The following is a 20,856-nucleotide window of genomic DNA, read 5'->3' as shown; positions in this document are numbered from 1 at the left end:
TATCATCTGTCCAGTTAGTCCCCTATCATTCACCATCCAGACCCCTAGTCTCCATCCAGTCCTTAGTAATCAGTTGGATGAAGCAGAAGGCTTTCATAATGACAGTGAGTACTCTGTGATCAAAACAGATTTCATTATACATGGAGGTGCCTACTTCTCTTTTAAGAGGGAGGTGGTTGCATTTATGTGGCAGATGTGTGAGAGTTCTTTTTTTCCAAACTCTATGATGCTACATTTCTGGTATTCTGTTTTAAACCATGATTTTGGCTGCATGATATTATCAGAGTTAGAACCTTCTTAGAAAATACAGTTGTCAGAGTTGATGATGACTCCTAGCTAGCAATCATCAATTAATTTAGTCACTCAAAGGTCATTCATGTTGGTTTTGTTATCATAAAAATAAATGCTAAATAGAAATGGTCCCAGAACAAAACCCTGGGGTAAAACACTAATGGCAAGTTTCTTGGGGCATAATGTACCACCAGCTCTATTAGAATGGACTCCATGTTTAAGAAATTTGGAAATCCATTGAGTTATGTTTGCATTTATACTGAATTTAATTAGTTTTGTCAATAATGGTGAACTTGGTTTTAGTGTCACAGACTTTAGGTGGATCAATGTAAGCTGCCTGGACATAGTTACCATCTTCCACCCACTGCTTCTGTGGCTCTTTGAAAGAAAATAACATGCTTAAATAGGTATATGTTACTTTTTACAAACCCAAATTGGTTTGAGTCTGAGGATTGCAGGTTCCCTAAGTTCTAATAGATAACGTCCATAATGATCGGATTCAACACTTTATAAATGATGCTGGTGAGCTGAAAGGCCTTTAGTTGGTAGGGTCTGTGGTGGGATTTCTCCCTTATAGTAGAGCTCTACTATAGCTATTATTCAGGCTTCAGCAACTTATGAATGAAAAGTAATGATACTTTATACTGATCAAGAAACAGCCTGGCATATTGTTTGAATCACACAGAGCCTGTCCTTTTGCTTATGGACAGCAAGCTTTTTATCTTTTAAGTTAATTTCCTTAGGGGAAATGTACTGGATACTGTTAAACAGGAAATGCAGAGGTCACAGTGAGGACTAATTGCAGCCAAAAGTATATGTTAGGATGTTAGCTATATCCTTAGGATCTGAGTGGATGTCTTCACTAGAAATAACTTTGTTAAATGTTGGGTATTTTTTCTGAAGTTCTTTATGTAATGAGATGCTTCAGCTACTCTGTATCCAACTAACCATGGGAAAAATCCATTAAGATGGGAGGGTGGCCTAATTGTTAAGGTGTTTGCCTTATAAACACAAGGTGCAGGGTTTGAGTCTCACAAGGGATAATTGGCTGGGGGCTTAAAATGGCTCTAGGGGGGGTAGTACTAAGTACTAATCTATGAATCTATGAATCTATGAATATACTTTCTCGCTACAGGTCCCTCACCATTAGCCAGTAAACCCATACATCATACCTGAAGCTACTAGAATCACTCACCATACAGACCAACACCATACTCAGTGATGATTTTAACTACATCTCCATTAACTGGGAGGCATACACAACCACTAACATGCAAGCACAAAGATTTCTTGACTTTGTAAATTCAAATGCCCTTGAATAGCTAGTCTGCACTCCCACTAAGGGAGCAAATATCCTAGATATGTTACTTACAAATATGCAAAAATGTTGCACCCCCGTCTCCACACAGTGTTATGTCCTCACTAGTAAGATCAGATGACAAAGCTGTCTCCCTTGAAATAAAGGTAAAACTAGTTCCCTCACCTAACCCCAGCATCTTTAAGAACTTCTCTAATGTAAATTACCCCCTATTAAGGGATGGCATAGCTAGTTTTCAAGCTCCCCCAAATCCAGAAAACATAGAAACCTATGCAGAGGCATGCATAAAAGCCTTGAATTACCATATAAACAGCTGCATAAAAATTACAGTAACAGACTGAAATAAACCCAGGTCAAACTGCAAAAACAATCCATACTGGTAGACCCCTAGTATTAATAGGTTGCACAACAAAATAAAGAAAATCCTGTTGAGAAGTAAGAGGGAATGTGCACAACAGAGAAATGAGTCCCTCATTAGGCTAAACAAGCAAATCAGGGTACTAGTCAAGTCTCTGAAAGCAGACTTGGAGGTAAAAATAATCTGCAAAGCTAAGGATAACCATAAGGCATTTTTAGCTATGTCCACAGTCTTAAGGGCAACACTCAACAATGTGTGGAATAAGTTGTAGATGGCATCACCTATACTCAGCCACAAGACATAGCAAATCTGCTGCCTGACAAATTCAGCTCAAATTTCACCTCTCTGTCACATGCAGTTCTCCCAAAAAATGCCCTCCACCACTCCACTGCCAATTATCATTAAAAAGAATAGATTGCCACTGTGCCCTCTATAGCTAAAAATGTGGCTTCAATAGGGCCTGACAATATACCAGTTTGCCTCTTAAACATCTGAAATCAGGACTTATCAGGTCCATTAGTGTCTGTATTTAACAACAGCTTCTGAACTGACTTTGTCCCGATTGAGAGGAGGACAACAACAGTTATCCCTCTGCATAAAGGGGGACCATCTACTGACCCAAGAAATTTCAGAACCATAAGTTTGACTAGTCTTATATGTAAGTCCATGGAAAGAATAATCATGGACCAAATAAATAATGACATAGGAGATCTCCAAACACTGGACCCAACCCAATTCGTCTCTGTTAAGGGCATGTCATGCCTACAGAATCTGGTGGATTTCTCTGAGATAGTTACTAAGGCCTTGGATGAGGATAAAACATGCTACCTACCTGGACCTGGCCAAGGCATTTGAAACAGTTCCCCACTCAGGTATTATAAATAAACTCGCAGAACTGGGCATAAGTCCCTGGGTCACCAGGTGGATAACCAGTTGGCTCATGGATAGGACACATGGTTAAAGTGGGTGAATCCAGATCCAGCAAGAGGCCAGTTACTAGTGGTTTACCACAGTGCTCAGGACTGGGACCACTCCTTTTTGGTATATACTTCTCTGAAATCAAGGCAAATGTGGACGGCCTCTGGATGACAAAGTTTGCTGATGACTGCAAGCTGGAGGCAATCAATGAATTTCCCGATGATGCAGATATCCTCCAGAAGGGTCTAGATCAGACAAATGATTGGTACCAGAATCATGGCCTAATCGTAAATGCAAAAAAAAAAAAAGCATCATCATTCCCTTTCGGAAGTCAAATACCTTTGCAAATTACAACAGCAATAGCATGCCCCTTAGAGTAGATGACTCAGTAATGAGAGATTTAGGTACACAGATAGATAGCAGCCTGAACTTTGACCACCATTTGTCCACAGTGGTGAAGAAATCCTTTTATGTAACATAACCTATAAGTAAAGGTAAGGAATCTAGATCCAAGGAAATTTTAGTCCTGCTGTACGCAGCCCTCATTAGACCTATAAGCGAATACAGTGCTCTATTTGGCATGTACTTGACTAGAAACTTACAGCAGATGGATTTAACTCAGAGGTTCCTCACAAAGAAAATACAGGTTGTAAACAAAATGAACTATGCAGATAGGCTAATTGCCCTTTCCCTTTAATCTGTCTCCTGCTGATTATTAAGGGGTGGCCTATGCCTGACTTTCAAGGCACTCACAAATCTATCCCTGATGGTGCTGTTACACATAGGAAATACACCCTGGGGATCACTTCTGTGTTTCTGCTTGACAGTGGCACAGGAAAATAACTTTCGTGGGTGGCGTAAGCTAGGGAACCTTGTTGGCTAGGCTTACGTAGGCCCTTGGGCTGATAGCCTAGTACCTACCTATGAACCTATGAACCTACACATCCGCAAGTCAAACAGCATGTGGGTCACTTGATCTAGGGATCTAAACTTAGTCGACGACTCAAGCAAAACATGCTGGAGAGACAGATATGTGTCGCAGAGATTGACCCTTTATTGGAACAGGCTTTCTATTCACATTAAACAGAGCCCTTTCCTGGTCCTCTTCAAATAGGATTTCGATTAAATGATGGGGAATTAGAAATTCACATGCAGAGTAGTAGCTATGTCCCTTAGGGACAAGGGGCAATCTGTAAGATACTCAATGCACAGGCAGAAGTCCATGCCATCCTCTTGCCCTTAGGTGCCATATATTGAGTAAAATTGGGTTATATTGGCTAGGCTTGTAAGGGTCCTTAAGGCATTAACCTAGTAATCTCCTATGAACCTATAAACTTATAAAGCATGAACTTGTGGTTATACTTCAGTGAAAGAACAATTTTTATATATAATTACGTTTGTAAAATTTGGTTTTGCTCCTCAGTTCTTTATTCACCCTTTTGAGGTTGGTTTTATCACATAGAGATTGTTTTCTTTCCAATGGGGTTTTGTCTTTTTTTCCTTGTAAAGTCTGTTTATGCTTGAGTTCCACAGAGGGATCATTTATAAACTTGACATTGTATTTGTGGTGAATAGGAGCATAATCCTCAAAGCAGGAGTTAATGTGGAGCATAAATTTTATGCATATGTGGTAGTACTTGCAATAGAGTCATTGATTGGGTAGAAAGCATTGCACTTATGTGTTTATTGATATGTAGTTGGACCAGTTAAAAGAGGAATACTTAAAGCCTCCTTAGAATTAAGGTCAACAGAGATGCTTTCTAGTTTATCAGGATATGCTTAGTGATTTGCAAATATCTTGGACATGGTTCTGTAGTTGACTAGGATGACACATTACATCTTGTTTACAGATACTAGGAATCTGTACTATTGTACCAAGTGGCAACATTGTTGTGTCTGAGGGGTTATGTATTTCAAAACATAGGAAATATTTTAATTTAAATGCAGGAGGAGGGTTTTATTCCAGTAAATAATTAAATTCAACCATGCACCCATTTTGTAGGAAAGTATTGGGTAAAAAAGCTTTGTTGTCCGTTTTAGATGGCATCCATTTTTCACAATTTCAAAAATTGAAGCGTGATATCATACAAAAATGGAATGCACTAAACATAAATACAATTGGAAAACATTTCTGCTTGTTGGTTTTCAGTGCAGATGTAATCAGAGTATAGAAAAAAGTGCATTAGATACAATTTAAGAAAAAATAAGAGGTATTTTTTTAAACTGCATATTTGGTAACATAGTGATCCAGGGGTACTTTCCAGTCAAGGGAGTTACTTAGAGTCACACAACAGTCAAACAGAGGTTGAAGAAAAAAAAAAAAAAAAACGGACTACAAGAATTAAAACTTATAGTTTTAATCCTCTGCACTAGCTGCCAGTTTTCATGTTAGTAGATCCACAATTTTTGATTAATTGATTTGTTTTCCTTCTGTTGTGTTATTTATGGAATTATGTATAAATTACACCCATGTTCAGAGCTAATTTTGAAATCTGTGTGGGATAGTCACGTTACAACTATAATAAGGGACTCACATGTATATTTTGCTTTTTTTAATTATTAGTGCAAGTACTACACCCCAAAATAAAGAGGATAGAATTTTTTATTGGTTTGTTTTCATTAAAGGGAGAACTAATGAAAATGAAATATTAATGACAGATAAATGTATGGCAATATCTAGGATGGGTAAATTGTGTTGTAGGTGGGTAAGAAATAATGACATTCTAAGTTTCGGGTGAAGTTTGATAGGGAGAGCAGAGCTGCCATCTATTCCCAGGAACACAGGTATAGAGAAATGAGTCATGAAGCTAAGAAGATGAACAGCAGAGAACTGCTGCTGAGGTATAGTATCAAAATTACACAAGAGTGATGACTGTTGCATAGTCTAAGTCAGTCCTAGAGCAAAACACAAGACAAGAATGGGAACAGCATGAGATGATACCAGAGCTAAAGACTAAGGGACACAGATCTGGAAGAGGAAAGCCAGCCAGTAAGAACTGTTGAGTGATATACAGTAATGCATACTGACGAGGAATAAGGAAACAGTGGGCATGAGGAACAGAAATAACGGTGGGTATGGCAGGTCAGGTGGTAGTGGATAGTGTTATGATAAAGAGTGTGAAATGACATAAAAATGTGAAAGCAGAGATAGATGATGAAGAGAATACAGAGAGTGTGGAATAGAGAAAGTATGTGAAGAGTTGTGGAAGGGAAGAAGTATAGATATCATCCACACTGTGCATCAGTATTAATGTAGAGCCTGCCTGATGAGCTGTAGGATTAGCTGCAAGATTCAAAAAACAAATAGCACAACCAGTAGCACAAACTGTGTGGTATTTAACAGAACTGGCAATATGCAGTCAAACACTTGAACTACAATCTAGTATGGATGTTGAATACTACATTTTCTTGTAAAAATTGTTTAATGCAGCTGTCTGCAGACCATAACTTCATATATGCCACAAACCAATTGTAGGTGAACTGTCTTATTCAGAGGAACTGTATTATTCATACAGCTGGGAAATTAAACCCTTCAGCTTATGCTAGCTAAGCTCTAACTCCTAAACATCAGTTAATGCAAACTACTAAATGGTATAGTGTGAACTGTATAAAGTTGCCTTTGACTTCTGTGTGTAGTGCATGCAACTAAAATAATGGATATCTCTCCAACAGGCACAGTGGATAACATTGTTGCCTCACACCAAGAAGTTGTCTGGTTTGATTCTTGGCTGGGGTACCATCTGTGCATAGTCTGCTTGTCCTCTCTGTGTTATGTTTCCCCCAGCATCCCAAAGTCATCCACTACGTGGACTGAACATTCCAAATTGGCTATACATGGATGTGTGTGGTGTAGAAGAATTACTATGGCAGGGCTAGCCACTTGATGGTGTAAACCATGGCACCAGATGATTGTCATTGTTGAAGTGACACTCTTGACTCCATGTATGAAATGGGATTATGAATGGATCCCTCTTTCCCCAAAATGTTTTGGCCAAATTTACTGCAGCCAGTATTCCATTGGAAAAGGGTGACCTATTGGCTTGGTTTGTCTGCCATCTCAGGAACTTATGGAATATTCCTTTGTAAGGAAACGCAATAGATGGTACCATGCAGAGCATGAAATCTTGGAGTAGCTTAATCCACTGAGATAAAGAACACAACTTAAAACAAATGCAGTTGCACTTTGGACAGTATATTTTTCTATAGATCAACATACATTTTTAATCAATTGACCCTGCTAGTGCTCATGAAGAATGGTGCTGGGGGGAAGGGGGTCTACACTGACAATCCTGATTTCTTATCAATGACTATGATCCATGCAAGTTATGATGATAGACAGGTTCTGTCCCATAACTGGAGCTTCAGAAAATGACAGTCTGCTTGGATGTAGTAGATGTAAGATACAATCAGACATCAGAAATGGGCAGAAGTACTTTTGGTTTCATCAGCCAATAGATTAACTTTATAAAGGTATTGTTCCCATGACTGAGAGATCTGACTTCTGTGCTGTCAGCTGTATACAGGATATAAGTGTTAATCCATCAGCCCCAGGGTACACTACAGGTAGCACAGCACCAAGGGATGCTATAATATGAAGTGCCTTCAGCAATAATAACATATCATTCCTGATATACACATAAGCAATTTCTTGTATAAGTGTTGTATAATCTCTATATGTGGAGCTTTTCTCCCTGAGCTTCCACTGCAAATGGGCCTTATCCCAGTCGGACTTTCTCGGTAAACAAATGTAAAATAAAAAAATAAAATAAATAAATATACTATGTACCATAGGTACCAATGGTATGCAGTAAAATAACTAAACAATAGCCATATTAATATATTGTGCTCACTGACAACATTTTACTACTACCAGGTATACAATCCACTTGTAAGTGATATAAATACCTAGTACAATAATATTACTTACTATGATTGTTATTATATGATATATCACCTTACCACAGTAATCAAACACTAAGCCCTCGTACACAAAGCTACTAACATTTGCATATCATATTACTATCATATATAAGTGTAGATACAGAAAACTGTGTGTGTGTGTGTGTGTGTGTGTGTGTGTGTGTGTATATATATATATATATATATATATATATATATATATATATAAAGGCCAATGCTTATAACAACTTCCTTGTGTATAATGTATCTTAATCATAACTCTCAACTAAATAACTAACTATTACTTTTAATATTACCTGTATATGAACTGTGAACTCTTGCAAGCTAACTGTAGAGCTGAAAGGCTTGTTTTGTATGCCTAATTAAATGCCATATATCAAATAAATGGCTTTATGCCCAGTTTGTGACTGAAAGGGATACTTATCTGGTAAACAAATTGTAAAATAAAATAAAGTAAAATAAAATAAAATAAAAAAGTTCCTTCCTCAACTTTCTAGGCAATATAGCAGAAAACCCAGAGCTCGGGATCATACTCTCTCCTTGCCCATTACCAGATATATCAACTGTCTTTTTTTTTGGATGAACATTCCTATTTTCAGGACTGTTTTACAATGTCCCTATTTTTGGAGGTATGCCCATATTTTCAAGTTTGATTTACCCCTTGACACTAACTTTGAACTCTCCCTCATCACATGTGATTTTTGAAGAAAACTGCATTACATGACTATCGCACTAGTGGTAACTATACTTTAAAGAAAGAAAACACACATCTAAAAACGTCCTTTTCTAATGCAAGAAATGACCTTGTCTGCTAGAATTTAAAGATACCATTTATTGAAGTCTACAGATTTTACAGTTTCTCTTTGACAATGTGCTTTATGTTTTTACACCATTTTTGTCTCTCTATGTTTTTTAAACATGTGCTTCTGAGTAATATCTGACATTTGTACTGGAAGCAGGAAGAGTTATGTGATATTTGGTATTCAAATTGTATGCTAATTAGATGTCCAGATTCTCATCTGGCTGTTCCTATTTTCAATGTCTGTAGGTTGAGAAGTATGCCTATTGTGGTATCATGAACATGTACTGTTTCTTCCCCAAACAAGAGATGTCAGGCCTGCATGACTAAGCCATTAAAGCCACCAGACCTTTATGCCAGACGAGGCAGTGCTCTCATTATAATTGATTCTCTAGAAAGAAACACAAATGTTTTACTCAACTGGCTGAGCAATGATAGGATAATGGTTAACTGTCTTTCATGGGCAAGAATCTGGGATATCACTGCATGTAACAGAGTCTTTCCCACATGTAAAACAATGGCTGAGATATCTCAGCGTATGAGACTGGGGCTGATAAGCAACTAGTGTTCAAAAGCATCTTGTCGTCACCATGATGGATCTCACAGCATGAAAGACACTTTCTACCAATATCCTGATTTTTTTTAAACAGAGCCATTGTCCTAGACCTTCCAAACTATCAAATCCAAATCAGATCTGTAAAAAATCGTCACTGCCAAATGCTAGAAGTCTGAACAAGTAACTATGCCAAACCTTTAGCATATACACATCTGTACAGATACTAAAATGATTATTTAATTATTTATTCAGTCTGGTAACCAGGATAGAGCACAGATCCATACAGACCTAGTTCAGTCTTAGTCTGGGCAAATATAAATGACAGCAGACAAGCAAGTTACCAAGAAGTATTATGAAAACAAACACAACCTTGTGTGAAGATAGTAATGACTCAATATCATTAAGAATATTAAAGTACACAATACGGGGGCACTAGGAAGGGATGGGTAGATATAGAAGGGAAGAAGAATAGAGTGATACAGTGAAGGGATAGAGCACAAAGTGTAAAAGATACCCAAAATAAGGTAAGAGCACATAGAAATACAGTATAATATACAAATGATAATAGATAATAGGTGATAGGTAATGGATAATACATAATGATGTTAGATATTAGTGTAGGGAAATAATGTGAGGAAGGCAAAGGTGCCTGACTGGTGAAAGGGAAAAAAAGGGGGGGGGGGGTCAGGTGATGTGTCCAGAGGGAAAGCATTTGCAAACTGACTCTGACTTGATCTTTGAAATAAGGTTTCACTGCAGTCAAAACACTCCTTTTGCACTTGGGTTCAATGACTATCACTCCTTCTGACCCCCAGTGAGGAATGGAGTATATGCAGAGAGGGTGTGTCCTTATCCGTCTGCAATCTCATAACTTCAATGCTAATCTGGCATGGCAGTGACAGTGAACTTTAAGACATGCTAGAATACAATGATAGGTCTAATTAGCTTATTTCAAATTATAGAGCACTTTCTGTAACTCCCACTACTAATGACAGCATTAAAATGTTCTTTAGAGTGGACTAAATCACCAACCAAAGTCCATTTGCACAAGTAAAACTCAATGGAACATGCACACTGTAAGTCCCAAACAATGAAATGGACAGCTGAGCAATTGTGTACACACTAATTGTATATGGGCACATATGTGTTCTTGTATTTGATTCACTATGACTTATAAGAAAAGTGAATTACTAATGTATATGGCAAGTGCTCCTTATATAAAAAGAGTTCACAATCAATGTATATATTTGTACATATAATGGACAATGGACAGTCACACTATATATAAAGGAATGGTCAAAGTGGCACAGTTGCTGACAATATGGAATGGACAATTGCTCTTTCTCTCTATCTATAAAGGAATGCTTAAAGAAGCACTACTTCCTGTATATATAGAGTGAGGAAAGAGAACAGCTTTCATCAAAATGTAAAACACCCCATATTTACAAAGAAAGACAGCTATGTAATATTACTGCAAAATTATATATAGAAAGACAACTAAACAGTCTTACTACAGAGGTGCTACATGTCACCTAGTAGAACTGAAATAATATCTGGAACTGGTCAGCAGCTAGGTGCCTGATATGGACAGACAAGGCAACATGATTGTTTACCAAATGGTTGAATGGCAGGGCACAGACATATTATATATCTGTCAGTTTCGGATGACACTCTTCGATGACAGTACATGACTGTTGCTTCTGCAAGTCTGCAATTGATTACAGGGTAGGTAGATACATTCACAAAGTCCAGGGCATCCTTGCATGTTTATTAGATCTGTGCCATGACTTACCCAACACATCTTAACTCTTGAACTTGTAAAAGTTGACTTCATGTCATCAGATAAGGCAAATGGCAATTGGATGGTCCATTTGTTTTTTAGTCTTTTTTTGATCTGACACACCTTTGTTGAGTTTAATTGGATGGATGTCCTAAAAAGTCAGCAGTCAGCTGATGTGAACTGATTCTGCCTGTCTTACGTATACAAATGTGTGTCCTTTTTGAGGAGGTATGTTAGTGCAGTTTTTGTTTCAGTACAGTGTTATTTGGTGCTTCTTTAGTTTTGAGTTCTGTGTTCAGGAATACAAGAGCTATGTGCTTCAGCTTACTTAATACTTCTGCAGTCAAAATACTGGTGTCTTCAGCAGAAACTTTATCTAGAAGAAAAAGTACAACAAATGTGTTTTTAGAAAGTCATGGGGACACAGGTAGTTAATCACCCGATGGGCAGCATGGAATATTCAGCAATAATGGTTTTACATAACCCAAGTGGTTGCAGGAAGGGCCACAAAGGTTGACCGAGAAGGCCATAAGAATTGAGAAGTTATCTTATGTTTGCTTAAACTCACCAGTGACTTGTCTGCTGCTTAAAGGTATGAAATGTATGCCAATTAAAAATCCATCTTTAGCAGACTTATTATTCTATATGAAACATCTTTGTTGGAAATTGCAATTTAAAGTGCAGTATAGTAAAAATTCCACTTATAATCAGTTTGCTGAACAAATTGATGAATGTGATTTATTGAACATATCTATTTATGAAAAATAATTTTGTGTTGATTTACTTGAACACACAGTAGTTAAAATACTGGAAAATGAGTTCAGCACATATAGTAAAAGTAAAGTTATACTTTAACTAAAGACGAATGTATGGAATTGCAGGAACTTATGAAAATGAGGAAAGCATATAGGTTTAAATAGGCAGATAAAGGGGGTCTTGGTTGATTTTGGATAAAGTCAGTTATATGGTGTTAGTATTAAAATTGTTGCAGGATAAAGAGGACTATATGGTATTAAAATCAAACCTTTGCATGATTATAATGACCAATTGTTAGAACTGTTGGAGTTGGGGGTTCTTAACACATATGTTGTTAGGAAATTGTACATTAAGAAACCCAAACACCCCATTATGTATGCTATACTTAAAATTCATAAAAGTCTTGTGAGCCGCCAGATAAACCTGTTATATCTGGAGAGGGGTCATATATGCAGAGTGTTCGACAGTTATTAGATTTTTATTTAAAGGGGTTGTTAAAATATGCTTCCTCACATATAAAAAACCCCAAAGATCTTTTGAATTCTATTGAGAATTTGTTTTGTCAGAAGAATCATTACTGGGTTACTGCACATATAATTTTGTTAGAAAATAACATGCAGCATTTTTGGGGTTAGAGGCAGTATGCAACTTTATGGATGAAGGTCATAGGTTCATAGGTTCATAGGTAGGTACTAGGCTATTGGCCCTAGGGCCTATATAAGCCTAGCCAAAGGTACCCTGACTTTTCGCCACACAAGAAAATTATTTTCCTGTACAACTGTCGAGCAGAGCCACAGAAGTGATCCCCAGGGTGAATTTCCTATCTCCCATCCAATCATCAAGATTTTTCTTGAACAGTGCTAACGAGGAGCTTTGTTTGATATAGATAGGTAGTTTGTTCCAGAGTATGGGAAGTCTCTGGGACAGGAATCTATCCCTCCAGCATGTTCTGTTCATTGTGGTGACAAGGTTTAGGTCCCTAGAGCGTGTAGCTCGTAGGGATTGGGATTTCTTTAAGTGGAGCATGTCTAAAAGCTCGGGGTTTGACATAGCTTTGTGTGTTAGGCAGAGATCGCCTCTGAGTAGGCGATATGCAATGGAGTAAAGCTGAAGTTTTTTGAGACAGTCTGCATAAGGCATCTCTTTGAGGCCGGTAATCCTCTTTGTGAAGTATTTCTGTGGCCTTTCCAGTTGTTGTAGATGTCTTGTGAGGTACACACCAAAAGGGGCATTGTACTCTATATTGGGTCTAATCAGTGACGAGTAGAGGGGAACAATGACCTCTTTTTTCCTGGATGAGAAACCTTTTGTGATGAGGTGTGCCACATAGAAGGATTTCCTGACTACTGTGGCGATGTGAATATCAAAGGAGAGACTACTGTCCACCTGTGTCCCAAGGTCTCTTATCACACTTTCGGTGTTAAGTAGACTACCACCTATGTGGTAGTTCATGGGTACTGAGTTTTTACCAAAAGGAATGACAATGCACTTTTTGGGATTGAGCTTGAGGCCATGGCTTTGACACCAGGCATCTGTCTCAGCAAGGCCCTTTTGTAGGATGTCCACATCTTTTGGAGTTTTGATTATGGCTCCTAGTTTGCAGTCATCTGCGAACTTCATTAGCCAAAGACCTTCTGTGTTGGCCTGTACTTCAGAAAAGTAGAAACCAAACAGGAGAGGACCCAGGACTGAACCCTATGGTACTCCACTTGTCACTGGTCTGAAGCTGGATTTGGAGTCTGCTACTTTAACAGTGTGGGTTCTGTCAGTGAGCCAGTTGGCAACCCATCTTGTGACATAGGGATTTGTACCTAGTTTAGTGAGTTTATCTATAATTCTAGAGTGGGGGATGGTGTCAAAAGCCTTGGCGAGATCTAGATAGGCTGTGTGAACTACCTTACCCTCATCTACGGCTTTGGTGACTGCTTCAAAGAAGTCTATCAGGTTTAGGAGACAAGATCTACCTTTTACAAACCAGAACTGGGTGGGGTCCTGAGTTTGGAGATTACCAATGTCATTGTTTATAAGTTCCATGATGATACGCTCCATAGCCTTGCAGACCAGGCTCGTTAGGCTAATGGGCGGTAGTTTCCAGGGTCTGTGGTGGCACCCCCTTTGTGGAGTGGGATAACTGTCGCTGTGCACCATTCAGTGGGAACATAGCCTGAGGTGAGGCTATGATTGAACATGGTACTTAGGTGGGGTGCCAGTTCGTTCTGTAGTTCATGTAGAACATAGCCTGGGATGTCGTCAGGTCCCATGGATGCTGTGTTCTTGGCTTTGGATAGTGTGTTTTTTACCTGTGCAGCTGTGATTACAGGAACTTTGCATTCTTCTGGTATAGAGATGGCCCCTTTAGGGGAATGACAGAGGGGTAAAGTTAACAGTGAACCTATCTGCCAGGATGTTGGCAACATCCGTTGGTTCTGTATGTTTAGTGCCATTGTGTTGTAACTCAGAGCAGATCTGAGTGTTGCCATTGAGATTCTTGACATAGCTATAGAATGCTTTGTGGTTGTCTTTAGAGTCAGTGGCAATTTTGTTTTCATAACTAGCTTTGGAGGATTTTATGAGGGATCTCAGCTTCTTACTGAAGCTGACCAGGGAGTTTCTCCAATCATGGGATTTTACTCTTTTTTGCAACAGTTTCTTTCTTCTGTTGTAGAGTTTGTTTATGGCAGGGGACCACCAGATTGGCTTCCATTTTTGGAGGATAGCATCTTGGTTCTGTTAGGGATTGCACGATCCATGCACTCATGTAAGTGCTTATAAAGTGCATTTGTGTAGGATTCAGCAGTCATACCTCTGTTGTCCATCAGCATGGGTGTCGTGAAGTTTGCCATTTCTGTCTTAAGAAGCGTGAAGTTGGCTTTGGAGAATTTTTTTACTGTGGTTTCCCTAATGGGGGGTGGGGGAGGGAGGTGGAGGTCTAGGGTGATTAGCTTATGGTCGGATCTGACCAACATGGAATTGACCTCTGGTGTGGAGCACTCGTTGCCCATGTTGGCAATAACCAGGTCTAGGATATCGCTGCCCCTGGTGGGGGTGTGGATAAGTTGATCCATGGCATTGGAATTTATGAATTCCAGAAAACGTTGAGCACAAGAGTTGGTACATGAGTAGTTTTCCCAGTTAATGGTAGGGTAGTTGAAATCGTCCATTATTAGGGTGTTAGGTTGTACCCTAATATTTTCCATTGTATTAAGAAATGAGGAGTGGGAATCCTGGGACATGGTGGGAGATCTGTAGCAAGCTACAATTTGGATTTCAGTCTTGCCCAGAGTTAGTTGCACTTGGATAATCTCGGATGCATTATGCTGAGCAACTAGCCTGGAGGTGTGGATATCCTTAATGAATATAGACACGCCTCTGCCTTTAGTGTTTCGGTCCAGGTTAGGTGGCCGAAAGGTGTGGTATGAATTATAGCCTGGTAATGCAGGGGTACTCCCTGGAGCCTTGAACCAGGTCTCTGTCACTGCACAGATGTCGATGTTCTCCATTTTGAGGAGTGCCTCTAGACAGTGCATTTTGAGGCTTAGACTTCTAGCATTGAGTAGCAATACCCTCAGATTCTTCTTGCCTGTACCTGTCAGGGTGGTGAATTTGTCATTTGAACCTTGCCTAAAAAAGGCACTATAGGTGTGGCTAGAACCTTAGCCAGTATCCGGAATCCCAGGGGCGACAGGTGCAGGCCATCTCTGGCAAAGCATCATGGCTTGTCGATCATGTCATCCCAGGCAGACAGATACTGGATCCCCTTAGAATGACACCAGAAGCTTAGCCAATTTTTGAAGTCAGTCATTTTGTCCTTGTACTGTGGTATCATTCTGGGTGATGGCAGGATGCTACTCAGGGCTAGGGTCATACCTGCCTGGGCTACAAGATCTGACAGCTCCTCCATGTCCCTTTTCATGTAGTCCAAGGAGGTAAGTCTCAGGTCATTCACACCAACATGGACAATGACAGAGTCATATTTGTACTTGTGGAGTGACCTGAGTGCATGCATTATGTGGTGGATCCTGGCACCCGACAGGCAGCTTACAGTAACTTTCTCCTTGTTTAGCCCAGTGAGTGGAACATCAGTGCGCCTGACTGTAGAGTCACCTATGACTAGAGTGTTGGGTACGTTGTTATGCCTTATGGGCTGTGGTTGAGTGGCACACTGAGTTTATGGGCTATGTGTCATTTGGGCTGTGTTGGGGGGTGGAGATTGCTTGTGTTTCTGCTTTGGAGGTCCCTGTTGCTTGGGCAGGTTTTTACTGAGAGCCTCCGCGAATGTAGGTGTGTGTTTTGTGTTTCTATGTGTGTGTTTTGGTGGTGTAGGTTTTGAGGGACTATGTGCTGAGTGTGGTGTGGTGCAAGTGTTTACCTTCTCCTCTTGACTGTCTAGTCCAGTCTTGGGTGAAGAGAGCCTGGCTTCCAGTTTGGCTATATAAGTGCATTTCTCACAGGTTGTAGTGTTGGGTGGTAGGAGGAGAGGGTACATGAGGCAATTACTGCATTGCCCCAAGATGCCCAGATTCATCAGGTAGACAGGAGAAAACACCAGGGGCTGACCCTTAGACATGCCTGGATAGGTGCTTATTTGTTAAGTACTAGAAACTTTTTTCCTCTGGACAGTGAGGAAAGTTAAGTGCTGTAGTAATTTGTAGCTTATTTAGTGCTTACAATAAGTTCTGAACAAGTGCTGAAACAAAAACCTGGCTAGTTCTAAGAAACTAAATTAAGCAAGAAGGCTTCCCTCCAACACAGAAAGGCTTGGGCCCTGGAAGCCTACAAATAGTCCTGGACATTGCAAAATCTATATCCAGGCTAGACTACCCACAGGAAAGGCAGGAAACAAGCTTAGAAAAAGTTTTTTTTTAGATTTAGGTCCTTTACGATTAGGTCCTCAAATAAACCTTTTGATGTCTTTGCTGGAATTTTGTTTTTACCTACAACTACTATCTATTTAGGAATGAAATATATTTGCAAAGGAAAGGCATAGCTATCGGGACTTCATATACCCCACTTATGCTACCCTTTATATTGGGGATTTTGAAAGAATTTATTTGTCCAATTTATTTTTTTTCTGTAAAAAGTAATATTATGTAACTTACTCTGCATTCTGAGCTTCATGAAAAATGTATTTATATAGCGTCACATTTCAAACAAATGTTTACATCTATGGAACCATAATGGTTACGGTAGTAGAGAAATGAAAATGACAAACTCTTTGTCAAAAAAATCTTTACAGTTGTAGTATTCGTTAGATTTTATATCCGAAACAGAATTTTGTAAGTCATATTAAACTTATTAAATATTAATTTTGCAATATTTTGTAAGCAAGTTACAATATCTCAGTAACCACTCAAGCTCCACGTATACAATCAGCAATATGTTGTTTGTCCATCTGTCAGATTTTGTATGAGGCTAAGCACTTTCTGTGTTACATGGCTGTTTAATATTTAGAAACATATGAAAATGATGGCAATATAAACAGATAGTATTTGAATAGCAATTTCTCTAAACAGCAATAGACAGCGCTCAAGCAAAAATACATTTGTGCTGCACTTCATGTAAGCTTTATCATGAGATAGATCAATAGCTTGTATGTTGCATGGTTTTGAAATTATTAATGCAAATATGAACAGACTCTATTAAGTGCCTAGAAGCATCCGTATAATGTAACTGCAAAAGAATCTGAAGGCATCATAAGGATGTAATGAGTTAATAGATGCATAGATGATTTGATTCTTATATGTAAAGGTAAAATTTATATATTTTTTTACTTTATCAAAATTTAGATAAGAATTTAGATAAGAACCATCATGGATTGAGGTTTGCATGTTATTGCAGAAGAGGTTGATTGACTATCTGGATGTTGCCATGCTGGGTCTAGTGAGAAAATGGTGGCTTTTAAAATTTATAGGAATCAAATCACTGTTAATAATTTCCTTTATGCCATCAGTCAGTATCCTCATCATTTACTTATATTGTTATCATATGGGAAGTTGTATATGGTGTTTCGCAATACATCTGATGGTTGTACTAAAGGGTACGTATTATCGCAACCACATTTTCTGACGTGCTGGACTTTATTCTCTTTTACTCAAACAATGACAAGGAAGTGTAATCAGGAAGGGTAGACTGTAAAAAACTCTTCTGGGATGTTGGTGGTGGCTTTTTAAAATGAGTAAGGGTTCAAATTTGAGGATTTGTGGCTAGCGTGCTTGAAAGACATCATGCATTGAATTCAGCGAGCGATCCCAGTGGCTGTCTGTATATTCGTACGTTGGCCTGAAAGGAGTGTGGGCAGTCATAGCTTACGATGTTAGAAACACACACACACTTCCAGCGAATTAGCTGCTTTTGAGCACACTAGCCAGAAATCCTAACATGTGCAAACCCTTACTAGTTTTACAAACCCACCACCAAGATCGTGTTTTAACAGTCTACCCATCCCGATTACTTTTTTAAAAAGTTAGACTGGGTACTGCTTTGCTTTTCTTTCCTGATGCTTTCCGTTTTCAGGGCAAAGGCTGAGAATGTGGAACGCATTTTAAGTGGAACGTTGGACTTTCTTCTGACATCTTGAGATGCTGGCAGTAAATGGGGAAACCTATTTGTCAAACCTTATTTTTTCAGCAATTGAAGTGAAAAACCATCCTAAAAACAATAACACATTAAAGAAAACACGTCTTTGAGGTTTTCTCATACTTTATTGGTCCCAGTTGATACAAGGAGAAGCATCCAGCATCAGGGCGAAAATGTGGTTGCGATAATACGTAAGTACCTTCTAAAGAAAATTGAAATGGAAAAACTGAAGGGCAGCTTTAAGGTTAGAGGTTATTCTGAAGAGAAGAGAAAAGACAGGAAAAGAGAAGAGAAGATAAAAAAGGCTGAACTGAATAATTTAAGTGGTAAAAGAATGCCATACCATGGTACAGTAAGGGGAAGTCAGTTTAATGAGAAGGATTTTATCGAGAATTCTAGTGTGTATTTTGTGTCTAAGTACATTGACTTCTCTTCTATGATCGAGTTTATTATGAAAGATGATTAGTATATTATTACAGATGAACAAGCAGGGTCTATTATTCCTGGATGTTTGGTTCTTTTCATGCAGGAGAAATAATAACGTCACAGAATTATTGAATTGTGATTTAGCATCAGAGTGAAAGTAATATGACAAGGTAGGGACCTTTTGGATATGAGTATTGCAAGATTTGTTTAAGTGTCAGGGACACACATGGGGCAAATAATTAATAGTAGGTTATTTACTTCCAAAGGCTATGTTATTTGTGATTCTATAGAGATAGTTTACATTATGGATGCAGTTGTAAACATATAATGTGGAATTTGAGTCAAACAAAAAGTAACATCAGTAGTAACTAAGGGACAATCCTTAGTTTGGAACATTTGGAGATATTAGTAAGAAGAACATCAATAAACCTGTACTAGACTACTTTTTGGGTAAATAAACATGAAGAGAAGGACCTTGTGTGTGTGTGTGTGTGTGTGTGTGTGTGTGTGTGTGTGTGCGTGCGTGCGTGTGTGTGTGTGTGTGTGTGTGTGTGTGTGTGTGTGTGTGTGTGTGTGTGTGTGCGTGCTGACTAAAGCATTTTTATCAATGGGTGGTGATAATGAACCTACTTTGCTGGACTTGAAACTAGGATGGTATTACATTACAGTACATCAAAGAACCAAGGTCTTGGCACGAGCCGAGAACAAACTGTGTGGAAATAAATCATTTATTCACCAAAAGAGTTAAGCTCTTTCATCCCTGTACCAGAGATTTCTTCAGAACTAAAAATTCAAGTTATTACATGCATTAAATACGTCATCATTTGAAATAAACCACCAATCGCCATGAAGGGATGATTACAATAATTAGAACAATTAGAACATTGAAAAGCTTATAATTAAATTACATAAAAATGAAAAGCACTATCAATTAAAATAATCCATCTAAAATGGTTATCTTAAATGCAGTATATAAAAATGTTATTTAAACATTTTTATAAGAATGCAAAATACCATATAAAATCATTTTGAACGGTTTTACATGCTAACTAAACATTGTCGTAGATGAAGGATGTACATAAGAAAAGTCAAAAACTCATACCACAGGTAGAAAAACAGTCTTGGATATGATTACTAAAAGTACTAGCAGCCAGCTAAAGTGGCTATCTATAGTTTGCCCTAAGTTTTAAAATACAGCTAATGGATATCCCATCATTTAATCCAAGCTTTTCACTAGCATTTAAATTTAGTTGCCAGACCAACTCCTTGTATTCAATAGTGTGCTCCCAAGGACCATCCCTTGAGTTCCTGACCACTTTTTCTAAAACAAAAAAGTAATTTTAGCTTTAATTTTCTGCACAAACCAAATTTTGTCTATAAAAAGTGCTAGTTTCATTTTTTTGACTAACCTCATAGTAACACTCGTATATTCTCTTGCATAATGAATGTTAATTTTTTTCCCAACATAGTACGAGAAACAGAAGTCACAAAAGGCCAAGTATATCACTACTACACTATTATAACTGAAGCTTTGGCAGAGTAAAAAAGCGTAATTCACATTTGGTAACTTAACAAACTCCCTCTCATGGAAGAAACTGCACTGCCTGCAGGCTCCACACTTTCTGGTGCCTTTGACCGTACCCCCACTATTAGTGTTAGTAGGACCAACTATTTCCATACTTTCTTTTAAATGTAAAAAGAATGGCTTCCCCCAACTTTTCTATTAAATCTGTGTCAGTTTCAAAAATGTTCCAATTTTCCTTCATAAAAGTTTTAAAAATCTTACTCTCCCTACCATATTTGAGCAACAAACTCTCTTGAAAGGGAGTTTCACAATTCTTGCTGTTCATGATGACCTTTTGACCAGGGAGAGCTTTTCCCAAAAGTGGAAAGAATGTTGTTGTCCTATCCCTGTTGATTTCACAGTTCACATCATTCAATAAAATTTCTGAGTGCCGTCTTTAAGCAGGTTTTTAAAAACCCTAATCTCTTCCTGGTGATCTCCATCCTAACAAATGATTCTAGCTAGTCATACCATCTGCCCTTTCACCAAGCTATGCTTCTGTTTGTAAGGATCACAACTGTTAAAATGCAGGAAACTGTTAGAGAACCTAGATTTCCTGTATTATTGGGATTTGAATTTAGCCATACTACAATC

This window comes from Protopterus annectens, chromosome 2.part2, assembly GCF_019279795.1.
Source record: "Protopterus annectens isolate FY-2018-M chromosome 2.part2, PAN1.0, whole genome shotgun sequence".
Lineage (NCBI taxonomy): Eukaryota > Metazoa > Chordata > Ceratodontiformes > Protopteridae > Protopterus > Protopterus annectens.
This window is presented reverse-complemented; position numbering follows the sequence as displayed.